The sequence below is a fragment of the Pteropus alecto genome, unplaced genomic scaffold (genome assembly GCF_000325575.1).
Source record: "Pteropus alecto unplaced genomic scaffold, ASM32557v1 scaffold98, whole genome shotgun sequence".
Taxonomy (NCBI): Eukaryota; Metazoa; Chordata; class Mammalia; order Chiroptera; family Pteropodidae; genus Pteropus; species Pteropus alecto.
In genome coordinates, this window is record NW_006443570.1 from 12,024,270 (window position 1) to 12,044,388 (window position 20,119).

General features: G+C 37.4%; 1 pseudogene; it reads right to left on the reverse strand.

Annotated features, from left to right (window-relative positions):
- Positions 1–11,468: 11,468 nt before the first annotated feature.
- LOC112473242 lies at positions 11,469–11,587 on the reverse strand (annotated as a pseudogene).
- Positions 11,588–20,119: the final 8,532 nt, after the last annotated feature.

Here is a 20,119-nt window from a genome sequence, read left to right on the forward strand (position 1 = left end):
AGCTAGGAATAAAAGAAGCAGAGCAACAACCCTATTTAAGACTACTGTCTGCCAGGTATCGAGCCCTTACTATGACTAGGTGCTACACCAAGCACTTCAGGTGAATTACTTCCTTTGGTCCTTGCTTACTAAAGCCTTCTGTTTTATCAAAGAAGGAACTGAGCTTATGTGACATGCTGAAGATTACACAACTGCTAGGTACAGAGCAAGGATTTGAACCAAGAATGCTGATAGCTTCCATCTATTCCTCCAGATTGGTTTTCTGCTCTTCTGCACCCCAGAGGCTGACCTGCATGGGCTACATCAACAGCCTCCCTTGTCCCCTAGCTCTAGTTGGTTCTGTTACTGTAGAGCCCCAAAGATAAGGGAGAAGAAAGGAGAGGTTGCTCTTGGCTGGCTGTGCCACAGAGTGGCTGCCTTTACAGAATCCTCTCCCCCTATTTCCTCCCCTTGTGTCTTTGAGTCTAGGGCTGCTATTCTTGGCTGCCACCCTATCTCTTGTGGTTGCCCAAGACCCACTGTTTTGTAGGAAACCACTTTACAATAAGTCCTTCTTTATCTTCTTTCATCTGTTTTGTAGGAAACCACTTTATAATAAGTCCTTCTTTATCTTCTTGTAACTCTGACTGCTACACCAGGTCTGTCTATTGTGGAAGGCTTTGCCTTTGACTCTCATGCTGTGCTTCCCATTCCCAGCCAGTGTGACAGTGTTTAGTTCCAGTGTTACGTCAGTGATCCTTAAACCCCTGCGATCTAGGATCAGGATTGGTCTCTGAGACCTGAGGTTGCAAGAAAGAGCTGCTGAATCTGAGGTACGTCCCCAGTGGTTATAGGTATGGAGAGAGGGTCACAGCACAGCGTAGAGAATTAAGCAAGATCTGATAATCACCTATAAGAACTCTCAGGTCTCGCAGGTCTTTCCTGTCCTGGCAACTCCCCAGCGTTTAGCTCGTGCAATGAGTTTAGCCAAAGGTACATTTTGAGTAAACAGTCCCCACGAGACTGCCCTCACTTCAGATACCAGCCACAAATTTGTGGGTTCCAAGGACCACCCTCATTTCAGACTAGTTGGCTACATATTCAAAGGTTCCCACGACCACCCTCAAGTTCTATAATTTTCTTGAACTCAGGAAGTACTATACTTATCATTACAATTTTATTATAGCAAAAGAATACAAATTAAAATCAGAGAAGAGATGCCAGGGCAGGGTCCAGGAAGGGCTCCAAATGTGGAGTTGCTGGTTTTTTTCTCTCCATGGAGTCATGGAGTCCTGACCACGATGTGTGTGTGACCATATGCTCATGGGACTGCCAACGAGGAAAGCTTATCCAAGCCTTTGGTGTTCAGAGTTTTACTGGGGCTTGATCATATACTATCTGCATAGCTGACCTTTAGTCTCCATGGAGGTTGGAACTGAGATGATGTGGCCCAAAGCCTCTGTCATAAGTCACACTGTTAGACTGTCTAATGACCAAAGATCCTAGGCAAACAAAATCACTCCTGTCAGGCAGGACATTCAAGGGACCTAGAGATCACCTCTCCATAGCTGAAGGCAAAAGCCAGACTTCTCTTGGGTCAGGTTAGTTCTTCATTACACATCTACTTCATTTCTTCCTCCTGCTTGGCTGTATTCCTGGTCCTCTCTCTCTTGACTAGTCCAGGGCTGTCACCATTCATGTGTCCACTGCAGTTTGGAAGGAGGTTAAGGAGATACCTGATACAATCTATGGTGAGCTCAGCAGATCTTACCCATTGCAAGATTCACCACAAAGCAACCATCATCCCTGCCACTGTGCTGCAACGTCCATGTTTGTATCCCCTCGTTGGAAGGGGAATCCGTGTTACAGAAAAGTTTCCCTTTGTGGCACCGAGGGAAGAGTTCACAGTCTCCTAAATGCCCTTGCACAAAACAACTATTGCCACATGGGGTGGCCCCACTTGGTCGGTCATGGTGAATATGTTCCCCATTATACCTTTATTCTATCACCTACTACATTATATGTCTTTCTTCTCTAGTCTTAGGCCTCTTGAAGGCAGGGGATGTATCTTATTTAGCTTATACTTGCCGTGTCTACCATGTGCCAGTCTCTCGCAGGCATTCTGTAAGTGAACTTATCCAGTTCACCAACTCAGGAACACCACTGCATTTCTTTAGACAAGAGTTAGCGGAGATGCCTCTAACTGCACGCCTGCTTGCTCTTCAATAATAGTGACTCATGTTTATTTGGAAGACTTACTCTGTATACAAATATTATCTCTTTTAACCTTTGCACCTGTGAGATTGGTACTCCTACTATTGCTATGAATAGATGAAGAAATTGAGGCAAAGAGAGCAACTTTCCCAAGGTGATCTACCCCGCAAGGTGGCCCAGCAGGGATGGAACTGGGTCTGTTGGATTCCAGAGTGCTAAGCCCTTAACCATTCACTATTCCATAATGATTGGAGGAGTCCAGTGAGATCGATGCAATTGATAGGCCATTTCCAGAAGAGGATTTAGCTTAAAATCAGATTTAGATTTAGGGATGAGGTGGTAAGGTAAAGCGATTTCGAATAATCTGCAAAGGACTGAAGTGGAAGCTAATGATTATGATTGAGAATGTACTAGAAGTAGAGAAAAATACATTGATTCTGTTTTTTTGTAGGCTTTTTTTGTTGTTTTTTTTAAGCAGTAGAAAGCCACTGCAAGTGGGTGAAAGAGATCATTATTAAAGCTACAGGTAAAATATAAGCTGAAACGTTTCTGTGTTGTTTTATCTGACCTTAGAGTAAACTTTACTTTGCAGCTCTCTTATTTTTCTATATTTTTTATATTGCAGAGACAATCCATCTCTTTATTTAGGTTAATTTCTATTTTTATACATGTAATACATGTACATAATAGTATGAAAAGGTAACATTGTCTAAAGATTTCTAATAAAAAATCAGTCCCCTGCCTGATCCCTACATACCTCCCAGTTCTACTCCCCAGGGGCAATCACTTCCAACTCTTTTAGCTGTTTCTTCTATTATTTATCACCATTTTCTAAATAAAATGCTTTTATTTAATTTTTTGATTCATCGATTTTAAATATAATCTATTGACTTCCACCATGGTAGATGAGAGTTTCACTTTTCCATACTACTTTTCTCATTTCTCTTTCTCCCATGTTCTCTGCAATGAGCCTATCAACACTTTTTGTTATATCAAAAGTCAGCGTTTACATTATTATGGCCAAGCAAACAGTGTTGACAGAGAAACCAACCAGTGTTCTCAACCACACCTCCTTTCTTGTTCAATTTTCATTTTTCTTTTGTTAAAAATTGCCATGTTTTTTCATTTGCGCATTTATGTGAACCCATCCAATTTTCCCCCAAGCATTTCAATACCCCTGTCATCTACATATCAACAATGTCTCCCAAATACTCACATATGCCACTTCCATAATTTTCCAAGAACTCTCCCAGAATCTCTCTTTGTGTTCCCGTCTGGGCAGAATGTTCTCTGGGAATTCCTAGCCTTTTATTTTTGTGTGTCATTAACATGTAAAAAACAAAGCAAAGAACCACTAATGCTTAGCTTATACACTATACCTCCTAAAATTTATCTTTCTTGCATAATAAATTCTTAGTTGAATTTTGAAAAGTAACCTACTAACCCACTATTTTAAAAACTAGAAAATAAAGGGAACGAACCAAACATTTATTCTGCCATTCTGCTCTTCCTATTCAAACTGTATCCTTAGGTAACCAAATGGTAGATAAACAAAAATTTCTCTTTATGGAACTCTTTCAGTTAACAAGCGAAAAAAAGAATCTTTGAAACAAAATATCACCATTTTGTAATTCTTAATAAATTAATGGCTCTAGGCACTGAGCTTCAATGACTGCTGATGTCAAAAGAGAAAACCAGATAGTATCTGCCTCCTGATGAAAGAACTGAATACGGCCTATGAAATAGTGTTGCTCCTCAAAATCAAACTTGAATCTGATTAAACATTGACATCCAACTATCAATATATAGGAAATACAGATTTAAAAACAATAAAATTGTACTACAGGGGTGCAGTCAGCAAAATCCAGATTATGGGAAATTTTATAGGACAAACAACCCAGTTTATCCAATGAATAAATTGCAAGGAATAGACAAATGGGATGGAGGGAAAATTTTAAATTTAAAGAGATTTTAAAGATATAGTGACAAAATTACAACACGTGGTTCCTATTTTGATCTTGATTCAAACATATTAAATGAAATTATGACATTTATAGGACATTGGAAATTTAAATGCCAACTAAATATTTGATGATATTAAACAATTACTGTTAATAGTTTGGGTTGATCAGATTGTATTTAAAAAATTCTTATCTTTTTGAGATACATATGAAAATAATAACAGATAAATCAAAATAATATCTTAGATTTACTTCAGAACAACATGGAATTTGAAGATAGGGGGAGGCAGGTGGAGGTATAGCTGAAATCAACTTGGCCATGAGTTGACAATTTTTGAAGCTGGATAATGGACACACAGGAGTTTATTATACCATTCTGCATGTTTTTATATATGCCTGAAATTCTCTAGAATAAAAAGTCAAAAAATATAACCTAGAGATAGTTATGGGCAAAACCAAATTAAAACCCTTATAAAGGGTAAGCTGACTATGCCGAATATTATCAACCTGGCTGGGGTGATTTTAAAGACATAGCTTCAAAATTTTTTGACACTTTTCCCACTAAGCGCTGGGCTCTATGTCTCTGCCTTTTGAATCTAGATGAACATGTGATTGCTCTGTTCCATAAAGTTCAGAAGAAGCGATGGTATATGAATTCTAATGCTGGGTCATAAAGGTGCTGCAGCTTCCTCCTGGTTCTCTTGGGATGCTGGTTCTGTGGGAAGTCAGCCACCTTATAAGAAGTCTAAGCCTGAGACCACCTTCTGGAGAGACCACCTGTAAACAATTCAGGAGACAGATCAAGCTGGGCTCTCGACCAACTGCTAGCATCCTTTGCCAGCCATATGAGTAGGCCAGCCTGGAAGTCTGGCCCAGTCTTGCCTTCAGATGACCGCAGCCCCAGCCAACATCTAATTGCAGCCTTGTGAGAGAATCCAAGATAAAAGTACCCACCAGAGCTCTCCTCAATTTTCTGACTCATAAAATCACAAGCAAAAATAAAATGGTTGTTTTTTAGCGTCACTCAGTTTGGGGGTAATTTATTATGCAGCAATAGCAACTGAAGCAGTGATCAAGGATAAGAACCAAAATTAAGGATATATCAAATAATAAAATTGCTTTTCACTTTTTGAAAACATGAGGATTGTGTCTGAAAAGTCATTAATCTCTTCGGCTATTCATGTTTTCATTTACGGACTAAGGTATAGAAAGAGACTTAGGTCACCTTTAAGAAACCTTCTAGTTCTATCATTTTCTAATGAATAACAATAAATAGGCAAATGTTTACATTATTCATTCAGTTTTTCACTTATGTGCAAACTAACTTCTATTTCAACAGCATCATTTATTAATTCTTTCAATAAACATTTGACTCAAGCACTGTTGCTAGGTGCTGGGCACTGTTCTTATGTCATCAAAGGGAACTTTTTGGTTCAAATTTAGGTATGGCATAAGCAAAGCAAACTGTCCCACATCTCAATTGCCCCTTCCTTCAACTTCCCTCATGCTTTTGCAGATTTATTAGAGTTGGCGCTAAAACACTCTTTTCATCTTTTCTGAAGAAAAGGCCTTTTTATTCAGTAATTACCATATACAATACTGAACTCTGTTCATTTGGGTACATACATAAATATCAAGGAGACTGGCTGGGCAGGTAAATATCGGGGAAATTGGTATTAAATTCCAGGTTGTTCCATGGCAAAATTGCTACAAAAATAAATAAAATTATCATTTTATGCAACATTGTTGGTACTTTTAGGGTACATTTCTAGCTTGACATTTGGAGTTTGAGCTTTGTTCTCAGTCTGGAAATGAGTTGAGCTAAATGAAATGAAAAATTAATGTCTTCTTTGCTTAGGAAAAATGATAAGAATATGAGCCTAAGAGAAATTAATCTGAATTTTAAAAAAATGGTCCAGGTAAATCTCAGCTGCAGCTCAAAAATTGTGTTTGCTTATTGTGGTTTAAAAAAAAACACCTACCAGTTTTATAATGTGTATCTTGTGTGTGTGCATGTGTGTGTGTGTGTGTGTGGATCGAAAGGAACATTCCTAGGTACAGTTCTTGCCATTAAAAAAAAAAAAAAAAAAAAGAAAAAAGCCCTCTTCTTGGGTTCTATAATTTGCTAGAATGGCTCATAGTACTCAAGGAAACACTTTGTTATGTTCACTGGTTTATTACAAAGAATATACTAAAAATATAAATGAAGATATGAATTTCACTTAGCATAATGCCTTCAAGATCTATCCATGTTGTCGCAAATTGCAGGATTTCATTCTTTTTTATTACATTTTATATCTAATGGAATATCATTAAGTCATAAAAATGACTTATGGAATATATATATATATATGTATATATATATAGTTTCTGAATGTGTATGTGTGTATATATAAATAATTTCTTTATCCATTCATCCATCAATGAACACTTAGGTTGTTTCCGCATCTTGGCTATTATAAATAACACTGCAGTAAACATAGGGGTGCATATATATCTTTTCAAATTAGTGTTTTTCTTTTTTTCAGATAAACACCCAGAAGTAGAATTGCTGGATCATATGGTAGTTCTATTTTTAATTTTTTGAGGAACTTCCATATTTTTTTCCATAGTGGTTGTACCAATTTACATTCCCACCAACAGTGCACAAATGTTTTCTTTTTTCCAATCCTTGCCAACACTTGTTAATTCTTGTCTTTTTGATAATATCCATTCAAACAGATGTGAGGTGATATCTCTGTGGTTTTGATTTGCATTTCTCTGATAATCAATGATGTTGAGCATCTTTTCATGTACCTGTTGGCCATATGTATGTCTTCTTTTGAAAAATGTCTATTCAGCTCCTCTACTCATTTTTAAACTGAATTGTCTAGTGTTTTACTGTCACATGTGTTCTTTTTATATTTCAGATATTATCCTCTTATTAGATATGTGATTTGCAAATATTTTCTCCCATTCAGTAAGTCGTCTTTTAATTTTTTTGATGGTTTCCTTTGCTGTGCAGGTCTTTTGTCTGATGTAGTCCCATTGTTTATTTTGGCTTTTGTTGCTTCTGTTTTTCATGCCAGATTCAAAAAATCGTCATCAAGGAGCTTACTGCCTATGTTTTCTTCTAAAGGTTTTAGTTATTTTATTTTTAACTTTGTGTACAACCTCCAAGATTTTAATTGTCATGATACTATTTTATTAAAAACAACAGTATCAGTGATAATAATAATTAACATTTTTGGAGTACCAGGCATTGTGTTAAAAGCTTTCTATGCATTATCTCATTCAGTGCTCACAATAACCTCATGAGGTTAATATTATTATGGGCCCTATTTCACAAAAGAGGAAATTAAGGTTTTATATCGAGCCAGTGGAAAGTTCCCAACTCACACCCTAGTCCAAAATCTGTGCTTTTAACCTCTAAGGTATCTTTCCTCTATAATTAGGAAATTAAATTTGAGCGAGGTCATTTATTTATTTATACTGTTGCCTTTTATTCCAGAAAGGATTTCAGGCATCTGGTTAAATAAGTTGTCCAAAATCATCCAGACAATAAGTGGCAGAGCCAGGAGTCAAATCTCTTTCTCTCACAAACTGTATAAACCAAGTGAGATAACACAGATGTAGACCCACATCATATATTTCCTCATAAACATGACAAAGGGAAATGGGGACATTTTCTTTGGCTGGTTTTCATTTTCCTTCTGGTTGATATGTTCTCAGCATTAGAGTTCCTTGCTCTACCTTTTGAGAAGGGATGAATAAGACAAGAGAGATTCAGGAACAATAGGACTGGGCGGTAAATACAAAGTCCGCCCATGATAAGCAGAAGAAAGGAAAAGCCTGAGACTATTCTAAGAAATGTGTTTGGTATATGGCAGGTAACCTGTAAACACTGCTTAGCAAATAAATGGTCTTCAGAAAGAAGGTAAGAAAGAGCAAAAATAGTTATGTAAAATGAGGAAACAAAGGAAAAGATGAGAACCCATGTATTAGGGGATGTGGAAGGAAGGCAGGGATGGGGGTGGGAACATTAACATCTGTTCAAGAGTTAGAATAAAAATAATTTTATTTGGTTGTACAAGTTCTCAGAGAAGAAAAGTATGAAATGTAAACACCACCAAAGCAGACATTTTTCAAATATCACATATCCTACAGTATCTCAAATCAGGGACAATCCTTTCAAGTCTGAGCAATGAACAGTTCTGTCACTCTCTCACTCTTCTCTTCTTCTTGGGTCTGTAACATCGTCCTTTTTCAAACAAATACTTAAAACACGCCACCCCCCCCTTTTTATTTACCTCTAAGACTGAATCCAAACAGGGTTGTGTAAAGGACTGTCTTTTCTTGGCAGTAACTTAAAAAATAAATAGAATGAAATATATATTCATTCTTTTTTGTGTGCCTAAAAAGTGGAGCATTCATTTGCTTTCGGTTTGAATTATTATAAAAATATTGAAAAACTTATTCTTAATCCTTTTTTTTTTTTTTTTTAAACGAAGGAGCCTGTCTCAGTTTAGTGTCTCTAACCAAACGTGCTTTAGTCTCTGGGCAAGAACTAGCTGTAAAGAAAATACAGCTCTTTTAATAGCAGCTCGTTAGCCCTGGCTGTTCACTGAAAGCTAACTATAAAGGCAAGATGCATTTGAAACCCTTCTCATTAAGAACCATGATGTTTTACTTAGGTTGGACTTGGCCACTCTGGATAATGCGAAACAGAAGGCATGGACAGGAAGAGGAAATGGCTGCCCTGTAACTAGAGTTCTCTAAAGGTGATAGGTACATTTATTAATCTCCCGAGACCTATATTTAGTTAGCAACTTGAGCTGACTAGCACATGTGTTGAGTAATGTTTAAATCGCTAGAGTACAAATACATGCATTAAACATCACAAGAATTTATTTCCTTCCCCATCCCACCTTTCTAGACACTTCCTTTTTTCCCTTAACTATGCAAACAACATTCAAAAAAAGCAACAACTCAGGCTTGTTGCATAGAATCCTGTGGAATATTGATTAATAGAACTTCTCTTTATTCCACCAGAACTGGACAAAGAGTTCTCTGTTGTAAATTAATGTAGGGCAAAGAAATTTCCACATCCTGAGTTTAGTTCGGAATTATTCCTTCTTCCTCTAAAGTCAGCATAATATATACATTTATTTTAAATACTGTTTTATAGTTATAAAAGTAAGCAACTTAAACTTTTTTAAGGATTAAAAAAACCTCCGAAATAATTGAAAGAGTTGCAAATTATACAAAGTAAACAGCAAAACACATGATGTTCTAGAAATATATAGAAACATGCACATAGTAGAAAATATATCATTATGATAACCAGTGGCTAAAAGCCTGACCTAAAGTAAATTTAATCCCTCATTGACGACTTTGTAAAAACTCAAGTCCAATGCAAACAACTGCCCCGACACAAGTGCAGCAGAGGCACAAATTAGACTTAAATGCCCAATAAAATAATTTGAGACCTAGAAGATCTGTGCCCTATTTTTAAAAATGATGACTGATAAGTTCTCAGCTCTGAGAAACCCTGAAAAAAAAAAAAATGACTCATTCCACAAAGGCATTTTTATAAGGCAAGTGGATTTAGAATTTAATGGTGACATTTAGTCATTATAAAGCAGATAATGTCATGAATAGTAATTTGATATTTATAACAGCATCATTGTCAATTAAATTTGTAAAGAGTAAAAGTGAATCAAAGGTCCTTGATGAGCAAAGAGTGATGAAGTGGAAGCTCTGTAATAGGATAGTTAGCTGTTAGGAGAAAGAAGAAAAACAGGGCAAGATTGTAGTTGTTGTAGTTGTTCTTGTTTTTAATTGCACTGATCTTTAGATCTGCATCAAAACAGAATCAAAGGCCCTTAGTATTAGGTAAATGTATGTTAAGTTCAGCTTTCTTGGTGGCCAAATCTTCAGGTAGATTTTATTGTCTCCTTTATTTTTTCCTTTGGATTTCTCATCTAATGTAGTGGTTTCTTCTTTGTACTGCTTCCTTAAGATTTTGTTTTGTTATAATTTTTGGTTTGTGACCCATCCTTAAAAGGCAGTTGTTTACTACATTCTAGAAAAGCCACAAACAAGGAGTGTCTCTATTGTTTCTTGGTCACACATGCCAATCTATTCAAATTGCGAACCGACTTGTTTTTCTGTTGTTTGTAATCTATAGCCTCAAATACTCTGTATTACCTTCTGAGGACAATGCAGGTTTTGTAAACGTCAAAAAACATATGTAAGTAATCAAACTCCATTGTATAATACATTGTGCCAAGAATGTATTTTTCACACGTGGTGTGTTAGTGAAGAAATAAAACCTTGACGATAAGTGTTTTCTATTAGGCTATTTAATAAAGAAACGGTATGTGCCCCAGGGCAAAAATTAATTGATGCTTAGGCATAACCTATTGACTTTTAATTGAAACCTGCTTATTTTACAAGCGTAAATCTATTTTACAAGTGTAAATCATATTTTGAGACTCAGGATTTATGACTGGAATAAGTTTAATGCTAAATTAGCTCTTATAAATGCGCTTTCTTAGAATAGTAGCAATAGCTCCAATATGTAAGATGCTTTATTGTGCCCAGAACAAAATTATTGAAATTTGGCAATAGCATAAAGCATTTGTCTTAATTAGTAATAAATACATGTTTTAGAATAAAGTATGTTCAATTGCTGTTTTCTAAGATCTCAGCATCCGAAAATACATTCACAGTATCACCTGCCCAGCAAACGAATATTTCATTTTTAGGATCGAAAAATGAAGCTCTAACCTTTAACTATTTAGGCTATGTTTTACAGAAACTGTAGTATATTGTTATAAGGCTTATTTTCTTTGTGACTATCTGCTTTGAATTTTTATTTATTCTTTGGGGTTTGTGGCTTCGTAGGACATAAATGGCAAATACATTTATTTAAAAATCAAACAAAAAATTTTCCTCACGACTTCTAAATCACCAACTGGAATTTTAGAAGATCAAAAGGAAAGTAAGCAATAAATGCTAATTATTTAAAGGATAAAATAACAGAATACCTGGCTCATTTACTTCTAATTAAGACCTGCATGAAACCAAAAAAGTGAAAATGTGTTTATGTAACCCATTTAAAATCTAACCAACTCAGAGAAAACATCAGCCCTCACTGGGTGTATCAATACACATATAAGAAAAGAAAAAGTAATCCAAAACTGAGATCCGATAGTAATTTCCTTCTTTTAAAATTTTTTTATTTTTTAGGCAAAGCAACCCTTGGTTGACCTCACAGATTGCAAGGACCTCGTCAGCTTAGGATCCCTTATTTTTTTATTTTATTTTTTACACCAACAGCACCTGATCTTCCTAGGTGGTCTCCCATCCAAGTACTAACCAGGCCCGACCCTGCTTAGCTTCCAAGATCAGACCGGATCGGGCTTGTTCAGGGTGGAAAGGCTGTAGATTGGTAATTTCCTTTTTACAAAATAGTTTTCCCCTACCAAATCCAGCTAAGAAACCTTTGCATAAATACTCAAATGAACTAAGTTAACGTTCGCACCTGGCGGATTGCCTCTCGGTATTAGGGGAAAACAATGACGATCCCATTTTACATAGATATTCATTTCTTCACTCACCTACAAAGAGTTAGTTATTCAGCAGCCAGTACGTGCCAAGCACTGTGCTTACTATGCAAGTGCCAAATGCCTAATAGAATAGGAGAAATTATCAAGTATTTTTGCAGTGAAATTATAAGTCTATCTGTAGATTGCCTTTCATTTTCAACCTATTGTTTCATTGAAATCCATACTCTTTCAGACATTTTCTCTCATATTGAAGGCTAAATATAATTTTTTAGAAAAAGGTTAATTTTAGCTCTTCTATCATACAAACTCAGTTTGAAAATGTTCTCCTTCACATTACCCCAAGTGAGTTATCCCAGGTTTTCGAGTCTGAGTTCTGAAGCTGTCAGGCCTGTCAAAGCCCTGTTTCAGCCACTGTCTGTTGAAAGGGTTAGTAAGATATCTGTGAATGTTAAGAGCATATCGGTCAGTGTATTACTTTGATTAGAGGACTTTACCCAACCAAGAGGATGAATTTGACACTTATTCAAAATCGTTGATCATTTGGTGGCAATATACACTCTTCTTTCTGGGATATTTGCCTATGGAACTGTCAATGCTAACTTCTCTTTTTTGTCTCAAAATTTAGACTTCTTGGCATTTTTATTTTCATAGCTCTCCCCGCCCCACAATAGTCTGTTTGTTAGTATTCAGGTTAGACTTTCCAGATCTGTTCCTTTTCGTTAGTTTAGAGTCGGGCCCTCATTTTAGCTACTTGATTTGAATTCTTATTCTGGTAAAATAGGATTCTCCGGTGTTAAACCAAGATGTCTCCAGGGTAACAGAGCAGAGAAGTGGCAGAGTATACTAAATAAGGCTCTGAGCCATTTCAAATATTATGTGGAAGGCAACCAGGACTCATCAAAGGCATTATAGAATCCCAAAGGTGAGCACTCTGTGAATGACCATGTATCGAAGAAATAGAAATTCATGTAGAACAGAGCCAACTATACTATTTTTTGTGTGTGTAACAAAAAAGGGGAATAAAAATGTATTTGTATTTGATTATATCTGCATAAAGAACACTAGCAGAGCAAACAACAACAATAACAAAACAATTAAAATTATTACCCATGAAGTAAAAGAGCTAGAGTGGGACCAGGAAAGGAGTAGAATCTATTTGTGTACACCTTTTTATTTAGTTTTGACTTTTGAGTCATGAAATATAAAATCAAGTTAAAATAAAAATTACTTGGAAGGTCAGAATTCCCAATCAGTAGATTGAGATCTACAAAGTTATCATTAGGTCTTTCTGCATAGATCCTCTCACCAATTGCTTCCAGCAGACCCATAAATCCTAAACCTACTCTCCTTTCTTGCTCAAGCACTAAATTTTCTACGGGTTCTACTTGTTTTTGATGCAGGTGTCAGAAAACCCAAAGCAAACTGACCTATGTGAAAAAAAAAAAAAATTATTGATTGAGGTGAGCCAAAAAGTCCAGGCATAGAGCTGCAGTCACATCTCAGGTTCGGGGGAGATGACCAAAAGTAGCTTTTTAAAAGAAATTTGAGACTCCTGAATTAAAAAGAGTTTTTCAGCCAGAAACAGGCTATTCAGAGAACATTTTACTTTTCAAAGCAGGTAGGAAACATCGCTATTTGAATCAAGAAAGAGCAGGAGTTAAATAAAATTGCTTATTTCCCAAAGATTGAAACTTATGAAATGGTTAATAATGAGCAGTTTGATAGAACTGTCTTTCTTGAATTAGACAATAAACTATTTTTGTGTTATTCTTTTGTTATAAGAGCTAGGTAATTATTTGGGCCTTTAAAATCCTTTTTTAACATGTATTATTTCTGAATCGTGACCATAGCCAGTTTTAAAATAAATAAATACTCCACAAGAAAAGACTGAAAGGACGCATTCTTTCCAGGGGAGGTTCTACTCTGTTATTCCATGGCTGGTCTCAGTTAGTTTTCCGCCGCCACCACGGATTAGTGAAAATGGCAATGGGCATAAAGAACATGCTCATAGATCCGTGGAAGATTTCCATTTCCTCTTCATTTCTGGCACCACTGGAACACTTTAGTCCAGCACACATAATCAGTTCGAGTGCATGAATAAAACTCTACTATATATAGTATGAGTGAATTCCAGGATGCAAACTATATATAGTTAAGCTAAATAAGTTCTGTCTCATGTTATTCAACTTGGCAATGTTTAAAACATTACACAGTTTTTTCCAGTCACTCCTTGTTGAACGCTGGTCCTTACTGGTGCCTCCTTCGTGCACCCTTACTTTCAGCTGTTTTCATAAGTCTTTTTTTGGGCTTTTGTCAAGTGGGAGCTGTTTCTGTCTGACTTCCATGTACAGAGATGGTATGCTAGCATTTCTAGACAGGAAGAGCTCAGGGCAGCAATCTGGTTGAGGAACTGCCTGGAACCTTTTTGGGGGTTACTTGGAGGTGCCAATGGAGACTACAGAGGAGGGAGGGCTAAGGGACTCATCCTAGGCCATCTTTTGGTGCTGCCAGTATCCATACACACCTTTTTGTTTTCTTTTAGAAACTGCTTATTTTGGCAGGCACTTGCCCAGCCAGTTAAGCCAAGCTCATCCAACAGAAAGCCTCTAATTTTTCTCTGAACTGCCCATTTCTATCAGCAGGCTATTTAAGAGATCCTACAAACATTTATTTGGACATTTGGGGATGCGAACATGAACAAGGTCCTTGTCCCTATGTTTTTCATGGTCTAAAGTAGAGTGGGGTCAAAGGGATATGCAAAAACAAAAATCAAATGTATGCAATGACTGGCACTTTAATGGTGCTTTGTAAAATTAACAGTGTGGAAGCAAGGGAAAGTTCCATTTACCTCAGATCTGCTCTCTATTTGCATCTCCACTCTCTTGTCTAGATCTACTCATACTTGATTTTTCCCACATTCAACTCATTTAACACATATTAATTGAATATTCTGTGATAAGTGCTGGGGCTACAGCTGTGTTGGATTTTTATTCTAGTTTGGGAATCAGATACTAAGCAAGTAAATAAGATATTATATAGTAATAAAACAGGCTAAGGGATAGATAGTGCCTGGGGGTGGGGGCGGGTAAGAGGGGAAAGGTTACAACAACAGGCACAGAGATCAGGGAAGACTTGTGTAGGGAGGTGACATCTGAGCTGAGATCTGACTAGTAAGAAGTAACCAGCCATGGGGAGGTTGGGGACAGTGTGGGGGGTGGGGAGAGGTGGTGCGGGGAGAGCGTTATTGGCAGGTAAAACTGGACGTGTGAAGACTGTAAAATGGGAAAAAGTTTGGAATGTTTCAGGAATGAAAAGAAGGCCAGCATGACCAGAGTTTAGCACAAAGGGAAAGAATGACAGGAGCTGAGGTCAGAGAGATCAGCAGGTACCAGAACATGAGGGCTGGGAGATCATGGTATGATGGTTGAATTTGATTTTCAGTGCAATTTGGAAGGGGAATATACTTTTCTAATTATTAGATATGCATGTTTCTTATCTAGGGTACTCTCTTCAGCATGGAAAGGAAACAGAATTAGTGACTAAGATACTGGTTGCTTGGTGAGCACAGAATCAGAGCAAAGAAAAATGAAAAGGTCTTGAGGGATATTTTACATAGGCTACTGAAGGGTCCACACCAGGATTTTCCCTTCAGAATGTCTGAATATTTGTGAGCACCATATATACTACATGCCCTTAAACAAATTTTCATTCTCCAGGTCTCCCTGCTTTTTAGGGTTGACAGAATTTGTGATCCCTGGTCTCTACTCTTGATCACAACACACCTTTCTTCACTTCTACAACTTTTAATACATTAGGGATCCTCAATTTATAGGTGATATTTAATCACCTCAAGAATCCAATCCAAAGCCTATTATTACAATGGGTCCTCATGGAAAGTATATAGTTATATAACATCCTATCCGTGGTTCATGAATAATCAATCATCAGTGTCACCCCCAGAGAGTGAGATTTCCTGACTTGGTCTTTTGGTTTGGGGTGAGTCTTCTTTTCAGGCTTGCCACCCTGTAATCACTGACCACAATATGAATATGATTTTGATGTAAAATAGAATCTTTACCCAAAGGATCTGTTTACCTAGCAACTTCAGAACTCATATAAAATAAAAAGAAGATTCTCCTTTTGGGACCTCATCAGTTCATTCATTCAAGTACATGGAGCCCCAGACAGTACAATGGGCACAACGAATAAAACAGATGCATGCCATACTTCTAGACCCCAAGTCTGATAAAGCTTTCATGTGTATCTTTGGTTTTAAAATCAACAAATTGTCCACTTACAAACTGTAAATCGTATACTTATAACTGCCCTGGATTAACAGGGTATGTTCTCCATGCAGCTTGCAAATATGTCTTTAATTATCTTCCAAAGACTAACAGTCGCCACAGCTTCTGCTTTCTCCTCTCTCCTCCCTCTTCCTCTTTCCTACCTCCAGAGCTCTTGCTGCTGTCGCCATGACAACTGGGATGAAAAGACTTGGAACCTAATCTCTTACTATGGGTATGTCTCCCCATAAGAATATTATTATACGTCAGCCAAACTGGACTCCGAGAGCTTTTCTTTAAATATACCATTAAGTCATATGGAAACTGGAACTCTAGAGGCAAGATTACAATGGTATTTAGTCAGGGACCTAGGAATTCTCAAATCTTGCTTTCAACTAGCCATCTCTTTCTTTGAGGTCTTCAAAGAAAATGTGTGTACTAATGACAAAGTGAGATATAAAATGCTTTTTACTAACTGGGGCTTCACATCTAAAACCTATGTAGAGTCCTAATGAGTTCACGCAGGCCTGGTGGGGCTCCCTTTCAGCCTAAGCCAGGCTGGCCTGAGAAACCTGCTTGACCACTCTGAGACTGGAAGAAAGATCCCTGGCTCAAATCTGACCCCTGCACCCCAAGCTCTGATAGCCATCTGCCTGCTTGACATTTTCCCTTGGATGACTCATAGACATCTTCATCTTATCAATCGTTCATCTCTATTCTTCCCCTAGTCTTCCTCCTCTCCCATAAATAGCTCTACCATCTAGCCAGTGGCCCAAGATAGAAATCTGGGAGTCATCCTTGATTCTTGCCTTTTCCATGCCTCCCCTATACTTAATCCTTAGCGAGTCCTATCAGCTCTACCACCAACGAAAAACTTGAAGAGTTCTGCTTCTCTTCATCTCCACTCTCACCGCTTTAGAACAAACTGTAGTCATTTTCTGCTTGGATTATTTCAATAGCTTTCTGACTCTTCTCCCTGATTCCACTTGTTTTCTCCAGAAGCCCTTTTCCGTAGAGCAGCTAGAGTGATCTTTGAAAAAGATAGATCAAATCATATCACTTTGTTCTTTAAAACTCTTCATGGCTTCTCATTTTACTTGGAATAAAATCCATACTCTTTAACCCTGGTCTATAGGGCTATGCCTTGAGTTCTTTGAATATCCTATCCAGCCTCATCTCGTACCATTCTCCACATGGCCCCTACTCCAGTCACACTCTTCTCCCTTCAACTCCCCTCCCCGTGCAGCTTGCAAATATCTGCCTTTAATTTCCTCTCAAGTCAAACAGCTGCCATAGGTCCTGGTTTTCCCACCAAGCACTTTTCCCAACTCTAAGCCTTTTTCACTTTCTGCCTGGAACACATTTCCCCTGCCCTTTGCCAGCTCTTTGCAAAACGGCTGTTTCTTTCTCAACATTGAGGTCTCGGTTAAATGTCACCTTCTCAGTGAGATCTTCTCTGATCACCCTATCCAAAATTGTCCTCCCCCACCAATGACTCTCTATCAGTACACCCTGTTTATTTCCTATATAATATTTCCCAGAACATATAACAATTTTGTTTATTCATTGGTGTATTTACTGAGTTTGTCTTCCCAACTAGAAAAGTAAATTCCTTGAAGGTAGGGACTTAGATCTGTTTTTTTTTCACATTGAGTGACACATAGGAGAAGCATAATTAATAGTCGTTAGATACATGAATGATCCTGTCTGAAGTTCTGCCAGCGACTTCTGCATGCTGGAAAGGAATAAGAAATTGTTTTCCTCTCCTTCACTCAGTCAGAGTCTTGATGGCTGGAATTCCACTCATTGGTACAAATGAAGAAATTTTAATGAAGGGATTATTAACTGAGGTGGGCAGAGTTAAGAGAACCAACACAGGAATTTGAGATACCAAAGACCAGCAAGAGCAGTGAGCAGTTATACCCCCAGGCTGAGGGCCGAGGAGAGTGAATGGTGTTCCCAGAAGCTAGTAAGAACCAGAGCTAGAGACGTAGGGCCTGCCCAGCTAGAGACGTAGCCTTGGAAGGACATAGCCACTGCCAGATGAAGAAATACCCCATCCTCTCTCTGCTCGTACCCTCCCATCTCTAATCGATGCCTCTTCTTGGCTAAAGCCAAATGAAAGCCAGGCAGCAAAGGAACCCAGGTGAATGAACCTGTTTGTAAGAGACAAGCATTTCAGAGCACGAGGAGTTGATAACTGGAGAATAAGCAGCACAGATGTTGACTCTTAACAGCTGGAGTTCAGTATCTTCTGGACCTTGCTCCTATGACTTAGAGGTCAATCAGATTTGGGGTTTATGACTGAAATTTAACTACCATTTATAATATTATGCCTAAAGAAAAACCATTTGTATTTCTAAACAACCAACTTACTAATAAACTTGGGAACACAATTCAGTAGAGCATTGGAGTGAACGAGTGGGTGAGGGATTTTTAATATTAATAAGCACAGCTCAGGCTACTCAAGAAGAGGAAGACTCCTATAATCTTATTTGGCTACCTCATAATTCATATTATGGAGCATCTTGATGATGTACATAGTATCCTCACAAAATATATGAGACCAGTATTTGATGAATTAGATTTCTAGGTTCTATCAAACCAGTTAAAGAGAAAATATAGCTGGAATTTTTTTTGCTGAGTCAAAAATGCTTAAAGTTTTTGAGTTCCAGTTTTCATCCTGCTCTGAACAGTTGCTATGTGAGAATGTCCATTTCTGACTCATTTTACTCTACAAATACAGATTTGCACCCAGTTGATTTTAGGGATATTGGCCATCTTGGAGTTTTTATAAGGTTTTACAGACATATGCTGGGGGAAAAATAAGTGAAATGCAAGTCTTCCTAGAAGCTGATAATGATGCTTGGAGAACAAAGTCATTTCATCTTTGTAACTGTGGCAGTAGAAGCTGGGGGCTTGGTTGTATGGCTAGGGAACCACAATATCAACACAACTCCTCTCTAAAAATCTTTATTTTAGAATACTACTTGAATGCTCAGATAGCTATCTTGAGTATCTCAACAGGAACAGAGGGGCCTTAAGACAGAGGCAGATGCCCAATTTATTGTATCTTTGTTAATTGAGTGCTAGATCTATGAATGAGCTCCATTGTAGGAAACAGCAACCTCAATTCCAATCCATTTTTCTCTTTGTTTAAAATGATCTAAATATTGGAAACAAGAAGTACCAATATTTAATTAGAATGTCCCTCCCTTTGTCTGCTCTCTGCATTGTGTAATAAGAAAGCATACGATATATTTATTGTGTTTATTGACTTACTTATGATTAAAAAATACTGGAATGCCAGTTTAAGAGAAGCTGGATTTTTATCCTTCCACTGTGTAGAAAAGAGCCCAATTGCTCCAAGGCATCAAATGTTTGAAACACAGAGACTTGTAAGGAAAATTCAAATCTGCTTCTGATTTCACTGTGTTCTGAGATTCCACAGACAGAAATTCTCTCCTAAAAGAATTACATACCACCTGGCATATATTCCAAGAGAAGCAAAGCAGGTGGATGGTAAAGTAAAATATAAGCTCAGTGGGAAAATACTTGGAAAGCCCCTTTGAAACAAGAAAGATCTTAATTAAATCACCCAGGACCTTATTCCATAATGATATGCACCAGGTGATTTTGTTTCTATTTAATCAGTTCAGCATTATTCCTTTCAGAAACAACACACACTGTTGGGGTGTATCCCGCTGAAACACACATCAACATAAAGTGCAATGCTTTTAAAATGTGGGGTTTTTCTTCAATGTATATATTAAAATGCTCTTGTTTCTTTCACTATCTGTGGATTGACCCTAATGGGTCACCCAGGATAAAAGATGAGGTAGAAATAAAGCAGTTTCACATTCAGAGACACAAAAACACAATAACTGTAGTTTTATGGAAACTAAGATTCAGAAATGCAAGGCATTTACTGATTCCTCTCAGAAACCTCTCAGATGCGGGAGAAATATATATGAGATTTGAGCTTTCATTTATCCAAATACGAGGAATTTGTCTGCTAGAGTCACCCGACTGATAGTGGATGGAAAGGATTAGTGCAAATCCTATTTGGCAGACATCTCGAAAACCCATATGCTCTCTGACATTGATTATAATTATTTTTCCATCATTC